A 19,728-nucleotide genomic window follows, 5' to 3' on the forward strand; every position below is an offset into this window, starting at 1 on the left:
GCTCTTCAGCCCCCTGCCCTCCAGACCCTTGATGGGCACTGATGAGGCTGCACTGATGGGCACTGAAAACGTTGTTATTAATATTTATTTTTGTAACTTCTGAATTAATGCACAAACATTTAACAGTGTACTTTTATGAGATAATTTATGAGGGCGTATTAAGGGGTGGAATTAGGGGCGGGGCAGGTTAGGAGTTGGGTGGGGCAACTGGTGGCGAGTAACCCTTAAGGCCTGGCTAGTAGCTCAGGACTTTAAATTTTGAGCCCTGAGCTAACCCATATTAAAGTGGAACTAAAAGGAATTAAAAAAGAAAATGTGAGCAGGCAAGCTATTAATCGCAGCAGAGAAATGCTCTGTCTCCTCTGCAAAAAAATAAACTTACTGTAGTTACCAGTCTTCTAGGCATGGTGCCCCTGTGCCGGGATTAATCTTGCGCCGGCTAATCAATATGGCTATGTGGCCATATAAGGTCAATGATGTCACAAACATCCCATCCCTTTGTATACTGTACATGCACCTGTGAGGTAGGGAATTTCTTGCGCGCAACTTATTGGCCCAACACTAACAAATGACTTCCGAATTCGGTGAATATGGGTTCAACCAAGAGCTAAACCTAAGCTCATGCCTGCTCAGTGGCACTGAAGTGTAACAAAGAATGAAAAAAAGGTAAAAAAAAAAATGTTAAAAAAAATAATGCAATTGTGTATGGTGCACTGTGTTTTCCAAACCTGAATGTCATCCAGTGATGGTTTATTGCTTGCTATAAGTCTCCATTCACACCTGAGCATATCGATTTCAGGCGTTGTTTTTGGGCTTTTTACAGGTGTTTTTTCAAGCTTTTATCAGGCGTTTTTTTTTTTTTTTTTGGGGGGGGGGGGGGGCTTTTTACAGCCATTTTTTCAGGCTTTTTTCAGGCGTTTTTTGCAGGTGTTTGGAGGCAGGCATTGACATCTAACAAAAATGCAGGTAATCAGCCAAAAAAGAAGCTCATGTACTTTTTTGAGCTTCAGGCGTTTTGCTTCAGGAGACAAAACGCTCAGATGCGAACAAGGGCCAATTAAATGAATGGGATTTTGCTTGTTGGGCTTTTTGAGACTTTAGAGATGAGCTTTTTATAGGCTGAAATACACTCAGGTGTGAACAGGGCCTAACATTTTTTAACTTTAAGGGTGGCAAAGTGGTGTAGTGGTTAGCATTTTCACCTAGCAGCAAGAGGGTCGCTGGTTTGAATCCCAACCACGACACTACCTGCCTGGAGTTTGCATGTTCTCCCTGTGCCTGCGTGGGTTTCCTCCAGGTACTCTGGTCACTGGCTGAACAGTGACTGCATTCTATTAAATGCAATCAGTGTGCAGATATGTAGGCTGCAGCAGCTGCTGGAATATAAAAGCCGGCAGTGATTAGAATTTTCTGTTGTTCAGCTCACAGCCCTTTATATGCATTTATGATTAACCACTTGCCGACCAGCCACCATAGTTTTACTGCGGCAGGTCCGCTCTATTACGCAAAACGACGTACCTGTACCTCACTTTGTGTAACAGATAGTGGGGGCGCGCGAGCCGCCGGAGGCGTGCACACACGCCGATTGGCCAGAGGGGGAGCTAATTAGTAGATCCGGAGGACACAATGTCCGCTGGCCATCTGCGATCGCTCCCCATCGAGACAGAATGGCGGTCTGCCGATGTAAACAAGGCAGACCGCTGTTCTGTCAGTGATGAACACAGGAATCCTGTGTTCCTCCTATTTAGGAACACAGGTCTCTGTGATCATCCAGTGAGTTGATCCCCCACACAGTTAGAAAGCATCCTCTAGGGACACTTTTAACCCTTTGAATGCCCCTGGTGTTACCCCCTTCCCTGCCCGTGTCAGTACAGTGACAGAGCATATTTTTAGCACTGATTACTGTGTTAGTTTCACTGGTCTCTTCAAAAGTGTCAGTTAGGTGTCCGATCTGTCCGCAGCAATGTCTTAGTCCCGCCAAAAATCGCTGATCGCCACCATTACTAGTAAAAAAGAAATAAATAAAAATTGCATAAACCTGTCCCCTAGTTTGTAGATACGATAACTTTTGCGCAAACCAATAAATATATACACCTATTGGGATTTTTTTTTACCAAAAATATGCAGCAGAATACATATTGGCATAAATTGATGGAAAAATTTGATCTTTTAATTTATTTTATTAGGTATGTTTTAAAGCAGAAAGTAAAAAATATATATATTTTTTTTCAGAATTGTCACTCTCTTTTGTTTATAGCGCAAAAAAAAAAAAAAAAATGTAGAGATGATTAAATACCACCAAAAGAAATCTCTATTTGTAGGAAAAAAAGGACATCAATATTATTTAGGTACAGCGTCGCACAACCACGCAATTCTCAGTTTAATTAACGCAGTACTGTATCGCAAAAAATGGCGTGGTCATTAAGGGGGTAAAACCTTCCAGAGCTGAATTGGTTAAGGAGAATTTTTACAGGAAAAAAGGTTCATGTAGTCAGATTTTGCTTACATTTACTGCCTCTTTCAAAAGTCTATGGTCTTCTTGAGTCCATCTACTTATTATTGTTTGCTTTAATATCTGAAATGAAGTTATTATCCTAATAAATATTCCTTGATTAGACAGCCTTTGATACGAATGGTGGGAGTGTAACCAAAACAAGAAGTAATAGAAGTTTTAAAAATTTAAAAGTGAAAATCATTCAGAAATGAAGAAGTACAATGAAACCTACACAAAACAACTGGGTATTTTCCATGCCTAGGAAAGCAATACAGCATTTTTTTCAGCTCTCTCACAGAAAGACTTCCTTCCATGAGAAGTCCCAGATCAGGTTAGCTTGGTTCTCTGATCAGAGGATAAAGTGAGCGTACAGGTTATCTAATCCACAGTTGTCAGGAAAGAGGAAAGGGAAAATACATGAATACATATTCCTCTATATCAGGGGTCTCCTACCTTTCTAAACAAAGAGCCAGATTACTGTCCTTCAGCCTTTTCGGGGCCAGACTCTGGCCAGTCTTAGTAGACAATGCCAGTGTCAGAGGGAGTAAACAATGCCTCAGGCCAGGTGGTTATTGGGAGCAATATTATTACATAGCACCTATGGTCAGTAGGAGGAGGAATAGCATGCCATAATTGATGGCAATGCCCCATTGTTGTGGTCAGACTCAGTGGAAGGAATAGTGCCTCATAGTTGGTGTCCATGGAAGGAATATTGCCCCATTGTTGGTTTCAGTGGGGTGAATAGTGTCCCATCATTGATGGTAGTGGGAGGAATAGTGTCTCATCGTTTGTGTCAGTAGGGTGAACAGTGCCTCATCATTGGTGGCAGTGGGAGAAATAGTGCCTCATCATTGGTGTCAATGGGGTGAATAGTGTCCCATCATTGATGGTAGTGGGAGGAATAGTGTCTCATCGTTTGTGTCAGTAGGGTGAATAGCGCCCCATTATTGGTGGCAGTGGGAGGAATAGTGCCTCATTAATGGTGTTAGTGGGGTAAATAGCACCCCAACATTTGTGGTAGTGGGAGGAATAGTACCCCATCATTGGTGTCAGTGGGGTGAATAGCGCCCCATCATTGATGACAGTGAGAGGAATAATGCTTCATCAATGGTGTCTGTGGGAGGAAGGGTGCCCCATCATTGGTGGCAGTGGAAGGAATACAACCCCAATACTGGTGGCCGTGAAGTGAATAGTGCCCCATCATTGATGTCAGTGAGAGGAATAATGCCTCATCATTGGTGTCTGTGGGAGGAATAATGCCTCATCATTGGTGTCTGTGGAAGGAATAGTGCCTCATAGTTGGTGTCCATGGAAGGAATATTGCCCCATTGTTGGTTTCAGTGGGGTGAATAGCGTTCCATCATTGATGGTAGTGGGAGGAATAGTGTCTCATCGTTTGTGTCAGTAGGGTGAACAGTGCCTCATCATTGGTGGCAGTGGGAGAAATAGTTCCTCATCGTCAGTGTCAGTGGGGTGAATAGCACCCCATTATTGGTGGCAGTGGGAGGAATAGTGTCTCATTAATGGTGTTAGTTGGGTAAATAGCACCCCAACATTTGTGGCAGTGGGAGGAATAGTACCCCATTATTGGTGTCAGTGGGGTGAATAGCGCCCCATCATTGATGACAGTGAGAGGAATAATGCCTCATCATTGGTGTCTGTGGGAGGAAGGGTGCCCCATCATTGTTGGTAATGGAAGGAATACAACCACATCACTGGTGGCCGCGAGGTGAATAGCGCCCCATCATTGATGACAGTGAGAGGAATAATGCCTCATCATTGGTGTCGGTAGGAGGAATACTGTCTCATTGTTGATGTCCGGTAGGAGGAACAGTGCGCCATTGTTGGTGTCAGTGGGAGGAATAGTGCCCCATCAATGGTGTATGTGGGAGGAATGGTTTTCCATCATTGGTGTAAGTGGAAGAAATGGGGCCTCAAGATTGGTGTCAGTGGAGGAAATTTGTGTTGCACCTATACCGATACCGGCGGAGTACTCTTGCAAATGCTCCGATGCTAAAACCGATACCTTCAAGTCCACAGACTGACCGGGTTCACATATGTGCGGGGCCAGTTTCAGTGCGATTTGTGAAAAGAGTCCAGAGCGATTTTGTTCAGTGGTCCAGGTGTGGTTCAGGTGCAAATTTGTATAAGAATATGACACTGGAAATTGCACTTGAACCCGACTGAAATCGTACCTGACACTTTTTAAAATCACACTGTGGCTGGCCTGCAAATATGTGAACCAGTTTCATAGAAAGCCCGTTTAGTTCACGTTATGAGATGCAAAACGCATCCAATTCAAGTATATGTGAATCAGAGCTGAAAAATAGGTATCGATATTTGGTATCGGCGAGTACATGAGAAAAAGTATCAGTACTCGTACTTCATTTTATACACACCATACCTCATGCATTGATTTATATATTTGCTCTGTGCTGTGTATTCACTGTCTTTTTGTATTTTAGAACTTCTATGTAAAATTGCACACAGTACTCTTCTTCCGGGATGCCAATCTTGAAGTCTCGAAACCTGTTGGATGTCTCATCCTGTGTTTTTATTTTTTGTGTAGAAGTTCTTCTTGTATTTATCTATTCATCTATATACCCCTTTAGCCCACATTTTCAAATTTTGTGGATATATTATACCCATACCCTGGCATTTAATACATTTATACTTTTTTATACATTTTGGTCATTGTGCCTGGTGTCCGACATTGCCTACAATAGTCCCATCTTTGGAGGGTTTTTTTCTGTGCAGTACTCATACTTGGTCTTAAAAACTAGTATCGATACATCCCTAGAAGAAGTGGTGCCTCATCATTGGCTTCAGCTCCTCATCATTGGCGTCAGTGCATCATCATTGATGTCAGTGCCTCATCATTGGCATCAGTATATGTAGTATAATAGTATACCTTGTGTTAGTGAGAAGAATAGTTCCTCAAGGGCCAGATATAGGCAAACAAAGGGCTGTATGCGGCCCACAGGCTGCAGTTTGGAGATCACTGCTCTATATGATGCCCAAGGGCTCATGCACACAGCCATACAATCTCCTGTCAGTTATACAGATCTGTTTTGTATGCTATGGGCCCATGCACATTGCTTGTTTTGTTCTACAGTGTTTAGCTGAGTAAGCCAAAACTAGAAAAATCTGTGTTCAGGGTTCTGCATATGAACCATATAGGTCCCTAACTCACATTCATACAAACACTAAGGCCAATTTGGACAGTGGAGTGTGGGAGGAAACCCACGCAGGCACAGGAAGAACATGCAAACTCCATGCAATACTGTGGTTGTGAATCAAACCAACAGCCCTAAGGCTGCCAGGTGGAAGTGCTAACCACTCAGCCACTGTGCTACCTTTTTTTTTTAAATGTATTTATTTCTTTTTACATGGTCGCTTCAAGGTTTTTTTAATCACTTTAATTGCTGTAAACATCCCTTGGGACAGCAATAGGCATGTGACAGGTACACTTTATGAAGAGATCTATTAGACTCCAGATCCCTCCTCTAAGCTTAAAAGCATTTGATCACACCAAGATCCGTAAGATGAAATGCTTCTGACTTTCAAAAATGGAGTTGCTTACATCCGGGTATGTGATGTGACGTCATCGCTTCTGGGTTACTATATCATAGAGCCCAACAAAGCTGATCCGGCTCTATGATCAGCGGAAGGCGGCAGGAGAAGGGGGATGTCCCTTCCCGCTACTTGTAATAGCAATCCAGCGGCACGTTATGCCTCGTACACACACAACGATTATCGGCCGACCGAACGTCCGACTTTTGTCCAGAGTGGTGTTTTGCTGGTTGGAATGTGCCTAGACTGCACACAAATTTTCTCGGCCAACAAAAATCTACTTCAGAAGTGATGTCATGTGCTGCTTTACTTTCCGTGTGTTTTTTCTTCTCTGAGCATGCCCAGTCTTGCTCATCAGATTTTTGTCTGCCGAAATCTGTACTCACTGACGGAAAATCGGCCGTTGTGTTGACGGCCAACAAAGATTTTATAGCCTGCACACCAGATTTTTTTCGGCCGAAAAGTCGGAGTCGGTTGTCGGAAGCATCATACTAACAAGCCGAAAATCGGCCGATCGGACGTTGGCCGAAAATTCACGGCCAATTATCGACGCGTGTGTACGGGGCTTTAGCCTCTAGGATTGTGTTTACAAGAGAGCCGACTGCTCTAAAAAAACAATACTGGGATGATGTCGGCAGCTGCAGGCATCATCCCGGTATAACCAGTGCTGTATTTTGGCCTAGGCCAACAAGGCCCAGGCCTAGGGCGGCATTTTGCAGGGGGGCAGCCCCCCACCTCCACCTGAGACTCTATTGGCCACAGGTTGCTAGAGCAGCCTCTCTCACCTCCCCTCTCTCTCACCCCCCCTCTCTTTCACCCCCTCTCTCTTTCTCACTTACCCCCTCTTACTCACCCCCCTCTCTCTCTCACCCCTCCTCTCACTCTCCCTCTCTCTTTCTCTCTCATCCCCCTCTCTCTCTCTCATACCCCTCTCTCACCCCCCTCATCCCCCTCTCTTATCCCCCCTCTCTCTCTTCCCCCTTTCTCATCTCCTCTCTCTCTCTATCCCCCTCCCTCTCTCTCTCTTTCTCTCTCTCTCTCTCTCATCCCCCTCTCTATCACCCTCTCTCTCTCTCTCTCACATCCTCTCTCACCCCCCCCCCTCTCTCTCTCTCTCTCTCTCTCTCTCTCTCTCATCCCCCTCTCTCATCCCTCTCTCATCCCCCTCTCTCTCTCTCTCTCTCTCTCTCTCATCCCCCTCTCTCTCTCCCTCACCCACCCCCCTCTCTCTCTCCCACCCCCTCTCACCCTCCCTCTCGTGAGGTCTCAGGGGTTCTTGCTGGGACTTGTAGTCCTTCAATTTTGGAGGGAGTCACATCTGTTAAAAAAGGAGTGGGGCAAATTTACATGGGGGTGCGGGGGCACCCAATTTTAGTCTTGCCTAGGGCAGCACAAAACCAAAATACACCACTGGGTATAACTGGCCAAACTCCAACGACGTACCCTTCCTGAAGTGGTTAGCATAGAACTTTGTTTTTATATTATCAATTGGTTACATTTAAAGAGTAACAATTTAAACAAAAAAATAGCAAACATTGTATCCAAAATAACCTTACTGTAAAAGGACACTTTTTTCTGAGGTTCCTTCTACATAGAATGACATGCAGTGAATTGACTGCAGTATCATCACCCTGTAAAGAGTTATAGCCACATTGGCTACTGCCTGGTCATGCAAATCAAGGAGGGCTATCAGCCTTGTCATCACTGATAACTCTCAATAGCCACTGTGTCTCTAACAGTTTAGATGAGTCTGCCCAAAGGCACAGTCCTCATGGCAAATACAATCCCATCCCCTTGGGCATCTTGTGTCCAAAAGGAAGTGACACAGTTTGCTCTTCTATGGCTCTAGAAAGCACAAGATAAACCGCAGGCTCCATAGACACACACAGCTCAAGAGCAAGAACGCACTGTGTGCCCCCATGCCAAGCGGCTTGCTATGGAGGCATTAGGAGATGAGGAGGAGTCAAGATTGCCAGTGGGGGACCCCGGAAGAGGAGGTTCGGAGTCGTTCTATGCAATATCATTGCACAGAGCATGTGGGTATAACATTCATTTTCTTAAAGCGGAGTTCCGGGCACAAAAATTATATTTTTTTTGTGCCCCTCCGCTAGGTATGCCTCACCTGAAAAGGAATTGGATAGTTATTTTTTTTTTTTTTTGTTTACTTACCTTGCAATTGAAGATCAAAGATACTCACCTCAGAGTACTTCCTCCCTCGGAGCCGCGGCTCACCCCGTCACTTCCTACCTCGCTATGATTCCTGGGAGCTGAACGTCACAGCTCCCAGGAATCAATGCGACGGCACCGGCCCCGCTCGTCATTTCCAGGCGACGCTGGAAGTGACGAGAGGGGCCGGTGCAGGCGAATTCTGGGACAAGAAGACGCGGAAGAAGACACAGAAGAGGACCGCGCCGGCTTCAGCTGCCCACAAGAAAGATGGAAACGCTGTGTAAGTAAGTATTTCTTCTAAAAGGTAAGTGTGAACCGGGACAGATCAGAGGCTAGCCATTGTGGAATGTGCTAGCCCTGACTGTCCCGGGGGTATGTTTAGTAAAAAATGACTCCTGTGCCCGGAACTCCGCTTTAATAAGAAAAAAGGCTTTTGTAATGCTGAAGTCTAGGTTCACACTGAATGTGGCTTTGAAAATGTGTGACTTCACTTGAAATCACAAGATTTCAAAGCCGCATGTCAGTGCAACTTCAGGTGCAACTTGGCTGACATCTGTGTGACTTCATGCACAGATGTCAATGCAAATGGCGTCTGAAATTGCTAAATGTAGTGCAGGAACTACTTTTTCAAATTGGTGCGGCACTGCAAAGTCGTCTTTGCAACTTTACATGTGTATGTGCATATGTGCTTACACACAATAATACACGTTTCCATGTGTAAAATCTGTGTCCTATTTTTTGTAGGCTGCCTTGCACTTTTTTACTATATATTTTGCCCTATTGATTCCTTTATTGCTGTGTTTAGATGCAGTGAATGAGCCCTTCTAAAGGGCTATACACATGATCATAAAATTGTACAAAAAATACTGCTTTCGAAGTGATCATATGATAATCTGATCATTAGAACATAGCTTTTGTCACAAAAATTGTTAACGTACGATACCAAATCGTACGAATTTCGTTAAGTCAGTACAGTTTTTGTCCAAAAATACAATACAAACACATTAGAATACATTACATCACTTTAGAATTTTTATTCTGTCGTACAAGAATATTCGCACTTTAGCAACTTCTTTGTTTTCGATATGGAGACTAGCATGTAAAACAAAAAACAAAAAAAAAAAACGAATGATCATTTGTCTGATTATCTCATCGTGTGTACGAGGCTTTAACCGCTTGCTGACCGCCGCAAGTAGATATACTGCGGCGGTCAGCCCCGGCCAGGCAAAGTGACTAGCCTGTGACCGGCTTGTGAGCCAATAGCGGGCGAGCGCGCGCCCGCTGAGGCGCGCGCCCGCCCCGATCACTGAGGAGTCCCCACGTGTGACCGGCGGACCCGATGTCCGCCGGTCACACTACGATCGTCGGTAGAGAGGGAGAAAGGCGGGCGGCTTATGTAAACAAGCCGCCTGTCATTCTCCCCTGTGTAAAAATGGAGATCAGACGGTTCTACTATGTAGAACCGTTGATCTCTGTTTTTACAATAGTAGACATGTCCCATCACAGTTAGAAGCACGCCCCTAGGACACACTTAACCCCTCCCTCTCCAATACAGTTAACCCCTTCCCTGCCAGTGTCATTTTTACAGTAACAGTGCATATGTATAGCACTGATTACTGCAGTAATGTCACTGGTAACCCCAAAAGTGTCAAAAATGTCAGTCAAGGGTCCGATCTGTCCGCCGCAATGTCGCAGTCCCGCAAAAAAAAATCGCAGATCGCCGCCATTACTCGTTAAAAAAAAAAAACACCAAAAATGACAAAAATCTTTCCCTTTGTTAGTAAACGCGATAACTTTTGCGCAAACCAATCAAAATACGCTTTTTGCGATTTTTTTTTACCAAACATATGTAGCAGAAAACAAATTGGCTGAAAATGTTAAAAAATTTTGATTTTTACATTTTTTTGGGGGGAATTTCATATAAAAAAATGTGAAAAATATTGTTATTTTTGCAAAATTTACGCTCTCTTTTTGTTTATAGTGCATGATCAAAAAATCGCACAGGTGATCAAATACCACCAAAAGAAAGCTCTGTTTGTGGGAAAAAAACGACGTCAAATTAGTTTAGGTACAGCGTCGCACGACCGCGCAATTGTCTGTTAAAGTCACGCAGTAAAAAATCGCAAAAAACCCCCTGGTCAGGAAGGGGGTAAAATCTTCCGGGGCTTAAGTGGTTAAAGAGGAAGTAAAGCTTCCTCTGTTACTTGTACCTGTAGGTAAGCCTATGATAAGGCTTACCTACAGGTACTGTATACATCACCTAAACTTATTTACTTTGCATGCAGCCAGTGACATCACTGGCGCATGCGCTTTGAAGGAACGTCCGCCTGTGCCTTTCCTTCAGAGCCCCATGCCGTGAATGGCGGCTCCCGGACGCAAGCACAGGATTGATATCATCACGGCTCCAGCCAATCAGATGGCCGAAGGATACGAACCCGGAAGGAAGACAGGTGAACATGTCGGCTGTGTCAGTGGTGTGTGGGTGGCACTGCGGGGGCTTCCTTCTAAGATAAGTATTTCATAATGAGCTAGTATGCGATGCATACTAGCTCATTATGCCTTTGTCTTTCAGGTTTTTACTTCTTTTTTCTTTTTTGCAGGTTTATAACCTCGTTAACCACTTGCCAACCAGCCGCCGCCTATATATGGCGGCAGGTTGGCAGATTGCCCGCGAATCACCGTACCTGTACGGTGGTTCGCAAGAGCAATCATGGGGACATGCCTGCGTGCCCATTCAACAGTGGGGAAGCTGAGGCACAGGGCCGGCACCCGCAATTGCTGCTGGGCACCCGCGATCATTCCCCGTGAAGAGAGAACGGTGGTCTGTCCTGTTGTAAACACAGCAGAGTGTTGTTCTCTCAGTAATCATCACAGGGCTCCTGTGTTCCTCCTATTTATGATGATCTATATTATGATGTATTTATCTGTGATTATTCCATAACCCCCCCCCCCACAGTTAGAAAACACCCCCTAGGCATACATTTAACCCTTTGATCACCCCTGGGTTAACCCCTTCTCTGCCAGTGTCATTATTACAGTAACAGCGCATATTTTTAGCACTGATTACTGTAGTAATGTCACTGGTCCCCCCTAAAGTGTCAAAAATGTCAATTGGTTGTCCGATCTGTCCGCTGCAATGTCGCAGTCCCGCTAAAAATTGCTGATCGCCGCCATTACTAGTAAAAAATAAATAAATAAATAAAAATGACATAAATCTTTCCCCTAGTTTGTAAACGTGATAACTTTTGTGCAAACCAATCAAAATACGCTTATTGTGATTTTTGCTTACCAAAAATATGTAGCAGAATACAAATTGGCCTAAAATGATGAAAAAATGTGATTTTTACATTTTTTTATTGGGAATGTTATAAAGCAAAAAATGAAAAATATTGTTTTTTTTTTCTTTTTTTTCACAATTGTCGCTCTTTTTTTGTTTATAGCGCAAAAAAAAAAAAAAATAAATAAATAAAATAAAAAATTTGCACAGGTGATCAAATACCACCAAAAGAAAGCTCTATTTGTGGGTAAAAAAAAGGTAAGTCAGTCTTTATTTGTGTACAGCATCACAAGACCGTGTAATTTTCAGTTTAAATAACACAGCGCCGAATCTCAAAAAATGGCCTGTGGTTAATAAGGGAAGAATATGCCCCCTGCTGATCTCCATGGGCCCTGGTGGCTGGGTGTAGCGTCTAGAGGGAACCTCTCCAGTAGTAGAATTTCTAGTGATGAGCCTGCTTCCTAGAAGCAGCACTTGGCATGTGCCTATTGTAGGATGGCAGCCTGTACAGCAAGCATCTGCTTCCCCAGTCAGTGCAATGACAGTGACACAGACTCCTAGGAGAGGTGGAGGGCTGGGGCTAGGAGCAGACAATCCACAATCTGACAACAACAACAGGCTGCAGCCTTTCATTTCTCTGCATCCAGACATCAATGCTTCCTCCCATCCCCCTCTACTAGACACCCTCTGCAGCAGCAGCAGCAGCACCCACTCTTTTCTGGGACCCCCCCTCTTCTCTTAGCAGACAGCCCACACAAGGCTGGGGAGGGGAAACATTGCTCTACACTCTCCTTCTTCTACCCAGCAACACCAAACCCAGCACTCTCTCCTTCCTCGTCCACGTTGCTTTAGGGCTGTGCCCTATTGTCCTCCTTTTTTTTTTTCTCCCCTTAACTTGCCATCCCTCCTCCTTGCACCCTCTACCCCTCCTTTCTTATCCCCTCCCCTCACCCCGAGCTCCATCTGTCCCCCTCCTCCCCCCCCCTTCCTTCTTAGAAAAAAAAAACACATTTGGAATCAGCCCCGCTGTTGCCATGGAGACGAGGCCAGCCTAGAGACTGGTGAGAAGAAGAGGAGCTGTGGGTGCCTAGAGAGTCAGGGATGGGGGACTCTCTGTGCTGGGCTCTGGATGGGAGGGGGGGTGGGGGTCATGTTAGGAAGATTTGGTCCCTTTTATAGGACGGCGGCGGTGATTTAATTGAAAATGTGACACCTTCATAGAAAGTAACGAAACATGGAGCTGTTTGTGGCTACGGGCAGCGTTTATCCCATTACACAATAGCTTAGTGATTAGCACGTCTGCCTTGCAGCACTGGGGTCCTTCATTTAAATCTTCACCAAGAAACTATTTGCATGGAGTTTTCATCTTCTCCGTGTTCCCTTGGCTTTCCTCTTACATTCAAGCAGAGTACTGCTTGAATCTTGAAGAAGGGGACATACCCCGAAAGCTTGTCCTGAAAAGTTAGTGCAAATAAAAAATTGTCTCTTACATTCCAAAGATGTGCTGGTAGGTTAAAGTAGACTTAAAGTTACACTAAACTCTATTTTAAAAAAAAAAAAAAGTTCTATAGTACCTATTCTGAACTCAAAAAAAATAATTTTAATTGCACTCAGCCTCCTCCAAATCTCCAAATACCTTTTATTTTGCTGCTGTTATCTGACTTCCTGTTAGAGGGTGGCTACGTTCATTCTCCACGGTCCCACTGTGTGCAGGAACGTAGCCACCCTCTCTTGCCAGCTCCCAAAATGGACTATGGGATTATTTTTATTATTATTACACAGGATTTATATAGCACCAACAGTTTTGCACAGGGAGACAATACAGCAAAAATACAATTTAATACAAGAGGGTTAGGAGGGCCCTGGTCCTGCGAGCTTACAATCTAATAGATGGGATGTGTAGTTTGCATAGAGCAGTGCACATGGCCACAACTAACTAAATGTTCCAAACAGAAGTGAGCAGGAAAAGGAGAGGTTCAGAATACTTTATTAATCCCAAAGGGAAATTATGTAAAATACAGTAACATTCAACCACGAAAACACAAAATCACAATAATGAACAGAAACAAGACAATATTAACAATAAAACGACCAATAACAGAAATGAATACCAAATAAAATTAAAGGAATACCATACTCAAATAAAGCGTCCCTCCTACCTGTGGTCCGTGGAGCACTGATGGTCCACAAGAACATTTTGGTGGTCCCCAGGGGTTCTGCCGCAAATCAGCATTGTGGCGGATGTATAGTGCCCAATGTTGTTTCCAGTGTTGTTCTCAATGCACACTGACACTCAATACTGTCAGCGCGCATTGATACCTGATGCCTTCTCTGTAGTCCCGGCTCCTGTGAACTCAGACAGAGGCGCCGGGAGTAGTGCAGAGAGGTAAAGAAGGAGGGGACTTCCAGTGGCATCACTGATCACAGAGCTTGAGTACATGGCTGGATACAATATAAAGGGAGACAATACAGCAACAATACAATTTAATATAAGAGGGTTAGGAGGGCCCTGGTCCTGCGAGCTTACAATCTAATAGATGGGATGTGTAGTTTGCATAGAGCAGCGCACATGGCCACAACTAACTAAATGTTCCAAACAGAAGTGAGCAGGAAAAGGAGAGGTTCAGAATCAGAATACTTTATTAATCCCAAAGGGAAATTATGTAAAATACAGTTACATTTAACGAAAACAACACAAAATCACAATAACGAACAGAAACAAGACATCATAACAATAAAATGACCAATAACAGAAATTAATACCAAATACAATTAAATTAATACTGTACTCAAATACAGCGGTCACCAATTAGTGTTTCGTGAAGCACTGATGGTCCACAAGAACATTTTGGTGGTCCCCAGGGGTTCTGCCACAAATCAGCCTTGTGGGGATGTATACTGCCCAATGTTGTTTCCAATGTTGTTATCAATGCACACTGACACTCAATACTGTCAGCATGCATTGATAACTGATGCCTCCTCTGAAGTATCGGCTCCTGTGAACTCAGACAGAGGCGCCGGGAGAAGTGCAGAGACGTAAAGAAGGAGGGGACTTCCAGTGGCATCACTGATCACACAATGTGGGAGGGAGCACAGAGCTAGAGTACATGGCTGGATAAGGAGGTGAGATCCAATGATGAGTCTGTTTAAGGCATCAGCGTGATGTAGAGTGAGGTGCGAGGGGGGAGGGGCAGAGGGGGGCAGAGAGACGGAGCATTGTGTGTATAAGGCATGTAAAATTCATGTTAGTGGTCCGTGGGATTCACAATTGTGAGCTTAGTGGTCCATGAGGTCAGAAGGGTTGGCGACCACTGCTCTAATAAACCATACCATCCTATGAAAATACGACATAGAATAAATAACACAGATTGAAAAAAAAAAAAAAAACAGAAATCAAACTACCAAAAAAGGGGCTTACAGAAGATGTTACCAGTAAGCAGAAGAACCCAGTAAGAAACAGTTTTATGAATATTAGGTTACAGGGCCATTAGATAGCAGATGTGTATAGATTATTTAACAAAAAATTGAGTTTATAAACTGATTGTTTGATTTGCATATGGTTAGTGTAATTACTGCGACAGACGATTTCCATTTCAAGGTCGAAAATTAACTTGTTGGAATTTTTTTCCAAACAAATGAATTTCAAATCTTTTCTAGGTCAGTCATTAAAAAAAAAAAAAATGTAGGTGAAAAGCGCATGAGCAGTAGGGTTTATCATAAAAAAATGAGGTTTACTGTGGAAAACAATCAGAAAAGTGTTGAAGTTCACTGTAAAATTTCTGATACAATGATCGGGCCATCAAATGTTAGATTGAAAGAACGCTTACATTTTTGTTTGAATTTTCATTTGTTTTTCTACTTATCTATGGCTGGCTATGGTTAGCAGTACCTACCCACCTTGCACGGTCTACCTAGTCTGAGCGCTCAAAGTCCCTGCCAGTTGGAAAGCCAAAAAAATGTCATCAGAGGTCGACTTTTTCCCTTTACTCTGCCAGCCCATCAATGATGTCATACCTCGTCTTGGAGGGCACTGGTAACGTAGCCTTGGAGGGCACTGGTAATGTAGCCTTGGAGGGCACTGGTAACGGAGCCTTGGAGGGCACTGGTAACGTAGCCTTGGAGGGCACTGGTAACGTAGCCTTGGAGGGCACTGGTAACGTAGCCTTGGAGGGTACTGGTAACGTAGCCTTGGAGGGCACTGGTAACGTAGCCTTGGAGGGCAATGGTAACGTAGCCTTGGAGGGCACTGGTAACGTAGCCTTGGAGGGCACTGGTAACGTAGCCTTGGAGGGCACTGGTAACGTAGCCTTGGAGGGTACTGGTAACGTAGCCTTGGAGGGCACTGGTAACGTAGCCTTGGAGGGCACTGGTAACGTAGCCTTGGAGGGTACTGGTAACGTAGCCTTGGAGGGCACTGGTAACGTAGCCTTGGAGGGCAATGGTAACGTAGCCTTGGAGGGCACTGGTAACGTAGCCTTGGAGGGCACTGGTAACGTAGCCTTGGAGGGCACTGGTAACGTAGCCTTGGAGGGTACTGGTAACGTAGCCTTGGAGGGCACTGGTAACGTAGCCTTGGAGGGCACTGGTAACGTAGCCTTGGAGGGTACTGGTAACGTAGCCTTGGAGGGCACTGGTAAGTAGCCTTGGAGGGCACTGGTAACGTAGCCTTGGAGGGCACTAAAAACGTAGCCTTGGAGGGCACTGGTAATGTAGCCTTGGAGTGTACTGGTAACGTAGCCTTGGAAGGCACTAGTAACGTAGCCCTCCCAGGGGCCCAAAGAAGCTGCCCCTTGAGCCCACACTGCCCACAAATAGTTGATAAGTGGATTTGGGAGGGCCCAAGAACATGTTTGCCCAGGGTCAAATCGATATTAAAGATGGCCCTGCCAGGTGGCATCTGAGAGGTCCTGGATACATTGCGAAAGCAGGAACCTAATAAAGGAAAGTAATGGCCAATATATTTCACAAAATGACTATAAAAAGTGTTTGACTTCAGCATGCAGATCTGTGTGCTGATGTGATTTTTAATGAAAGAGGGGAAAGGTCTCAGAGTGACCTTTCCTCAGAAACACACAATAACCACTTCCAACTGCAGAATGGAGCAACATGAATGAATATATAAAGCCTTCCTTGGGATAGCTGTGGGATTGTACACTTCATATAAATGAATAAATGTACAAACAAGAAAGTGGGGAAAAAAATAGGGTATGGCCCCTTTCTTTGGGTTTTTAGAAATATTATTAATCACTTTAATGTAAAATTAAACTTACAAACAACAAGTTCAACCAATAATATCAAATTGTTTTGTCCTCAAGACTAAATTGAGTAGGGCAGCCCCAGTCTTCCTCTTTTGGGGTCCCCTGCTAGCGCACCTGGCTCCTCCTTTCTTCTGAGTACTCCCCCAGTAAGATGCTTGCTGGGGGTATACCTGTGGGGGCTCACTCCCAAGCACCACTGCCTGTGTCCATAGACACAGATAATGGGGCTTTGCCCCCCCCCCCCCCCCATTTGTCATAGGGTTTGGTTGACAGCAGCAGGAGCCAATCGCTCCCACTGCTATCATTCTGTGAACGAGAGAGAGAGAGAGAGCGGAGATAGGGGGGATCCTTTCCTGTGTACAGAAGATTTTTTTACCCTAATGCAGAGAATGTATTGACATTAAAAAAAAACCTTAAGGCCACTTTAACAATACCAACCATGCTGTCTCAGACAGTGTCCACCCATAAAGTGGTTGACATTACCCCATAATGTTTAACAGCAAAAAAAGAAAACAAAGGGTTGGGCAGGGAAAGCGATCCAGTGGTCAGATGAAGCAGTAGGAAGATCCTGAGGTGACTGCTGACAGGGAAAAGACATATAAAGGGTAAGGGTCACAGAGATTTGATGTCTGCAGTCTCTGACTATCTCTTTGTAGCATGACTGTTGTCTCTTACACCTTCTGCTGCATGTCTGCAGTCTCTGGCCATCTCTTTGTAGCATGACTGTTGTCTCTTACACCTTCTGCTGCATGTCTGCAGTCTCTGGCCATCTCTTTGTAGCATGACTGTTGTCTCTAATACCTTCTGCTGCATGTCTGCTGTCTCTGGCCATCTCTTTGTAGCATGACTGTTGTCTCTAATACCTTCTGCTGCATGTCTGCTGTCTCTGGCCATCTCTTTGTAGCATGACTGTTGTCTCTAATACCTTCTGCTGCATGTCTGCAGTCTCTGACCATCTCTTTGTAGCATGCCTGTTGTATCCTTCACCTTCTGCTGCATGTCTGCAGTCTCTGGCCATCTCTTTGTAGCATGACTGTTGTCTCTAATACCTTCTGCTGCATGTCTGCAGTCTCTGACCATCTCTTTGTAGCATGCCTGTTGTATCCTTCACCTTCTGCTGCATGTCTGCAGTCTCTGACCATCTCTTTGTAGCATGACTGTTGTCTCTTACACCTTCTGCTGCATGTCTGCAGCCTCTGGCCATCTCGTTCTAGCATGCCTGTTGTCTCTTACATCTCCTGCTGCATGTCTGCAGTCTCTGACCATCTCTTTGTAGCATGCCTGTTGTATCCTTCACCTTCTGCTGCATGTCTGCAGTCTCTGACCATCTCTTTGTAGCATGACTGTTGTCTCTAATACCTTCTGCTGCATGTCTGCAGTCTCTGACCATCTCTTTGTAGCATGCCTGTTGTATCCTTCACCTTCTGCTGCATGTCTGCAGTCTCTGGCCATCTCTTTGTAGCATGACTGTTGTCTCTAATACCTTCTGCTGCATGTCTGCAGTCTCTGACCATCTCTTTGTAGCATGCCTGTTGTATCCTTCACCTTCTGCTGCATGTCTGCAGTCTCTGACCATCTCTTTGTAGCATGACTGTTGTCTCTTACACCTTCTGCTGCATGTCTGCAGCCTCTGGCCATCTCGTTCTAGCATGCCTGTTGTCTCTTACATCTCCTGCTGCATGTCTGCAGTCTCTGACCATCTCTTTGTAGCATGCCTGTTGTATCCTTCACCTTCTGCTGCATGTCTGCAGTCTCTGACCATCTCTTTGTAGCATGACTGTTGTCTCTAATACCTTCTGCTGCATGTCTGCAGTCTCTGACCATCTCTTTGTAGCATGCCTGTTGTATCCTTCACCTTCTGCTGCATGTCTGCAGTCTCTGGCCATCTCTTTGTAGCATGACTGTTGTCTCTAATACCTTCTGCTGCATGTCTGCAGTCTCTGACCATCTCTTTGTAGCATGCCTGTTGTATCCTTCACCTTCTGCTGCATGTCTGCAGTCTCTGACCATCTCTTTGTAGCATGACTGTTGTCTCTTACACCTTCTGATGCATGTCTGCAGCCTCTGGCCATCTCGTTCTAGCATGCCTGTTGTCTCTTACATCTCCTGCTGCATGTCTGCAGTCTCTGACCATCTCTTTGTAGCATGACTGTTGTCTCTTACACCTTCTGCTGCATGTCTGCAGTCTCTGGCCATCTCGTTCTAGCATGCCTGTTGTCTATTACATCTCCTGCTGCATTTCTGCAGTCTCTGACCATCTCTTTGTAGCATGCCTGTTGTCTCTTACATCTCCTGCTGCATTTCTGCAGTCTCTGACCATCTCTTTGTAGCATGCCTGTTGTTTCCAATCTCCAGTAGCATGTCTGCCATGTCTAACCATCTCTTTGTAGCATGCCAATTGTCTCTGGCCATCCCTTTGTAGCATGTTGTCTGTTGTCTCTGACCATCTCCTGTTGCATGTCTACAGTCTCTGACCATCCCTTTGTAGCATGCCTGTTGTCTCTGACCATCTCCTGTTGCATGTCTACAGGCTCTGACCATCTCTTTGTAGTATGCCTACTGTCTCTGACCATCCCTTTGTAGCATGCCTGTTGTCTATGAACATCTCTTGTTGCATGTCTACAGTCTCTGACCATCTCCTGTTGCATGTCTACAGTCTCTGACCATCTCCTGTTGCATGTCTACAGTCTCTGACCATCCCTCTGTAGCATGCCTGTTGTCTCTCAACATCTCTTGCTGCAGGTCTACAGTCTTTGACCATCTCTTTGTAGCATGCTAATAATCTCTGATCATCCTTTGTAGCATGCCTGTTGTCTCTGACCATCTCCTGTTGCAGGTCTACATCCTCTGACCATCCTTTGTAGCATGCCTGTTGTCTCTGAACATCTCTTGTTGCATGTCTACAGTCTCTGACCGTCTCTTTGTAGCATGCTAATTGTCTCTGATCATCCCTTTAT

The sequence above is a fragment of the Pelophylax lessonae genome (genome assembly GCF_965119305.1).
Source record: "Pelophylax lessonae genome assembly, chromosome: 3".
In the NCBI taxonomy this organism is placed as follows: domain Eukaryota; kingdom Metazoa; phylum Chordata; class Amphibia; order Anura; family Ranidae; genus Pelophylax; species Pelophylax lessonae.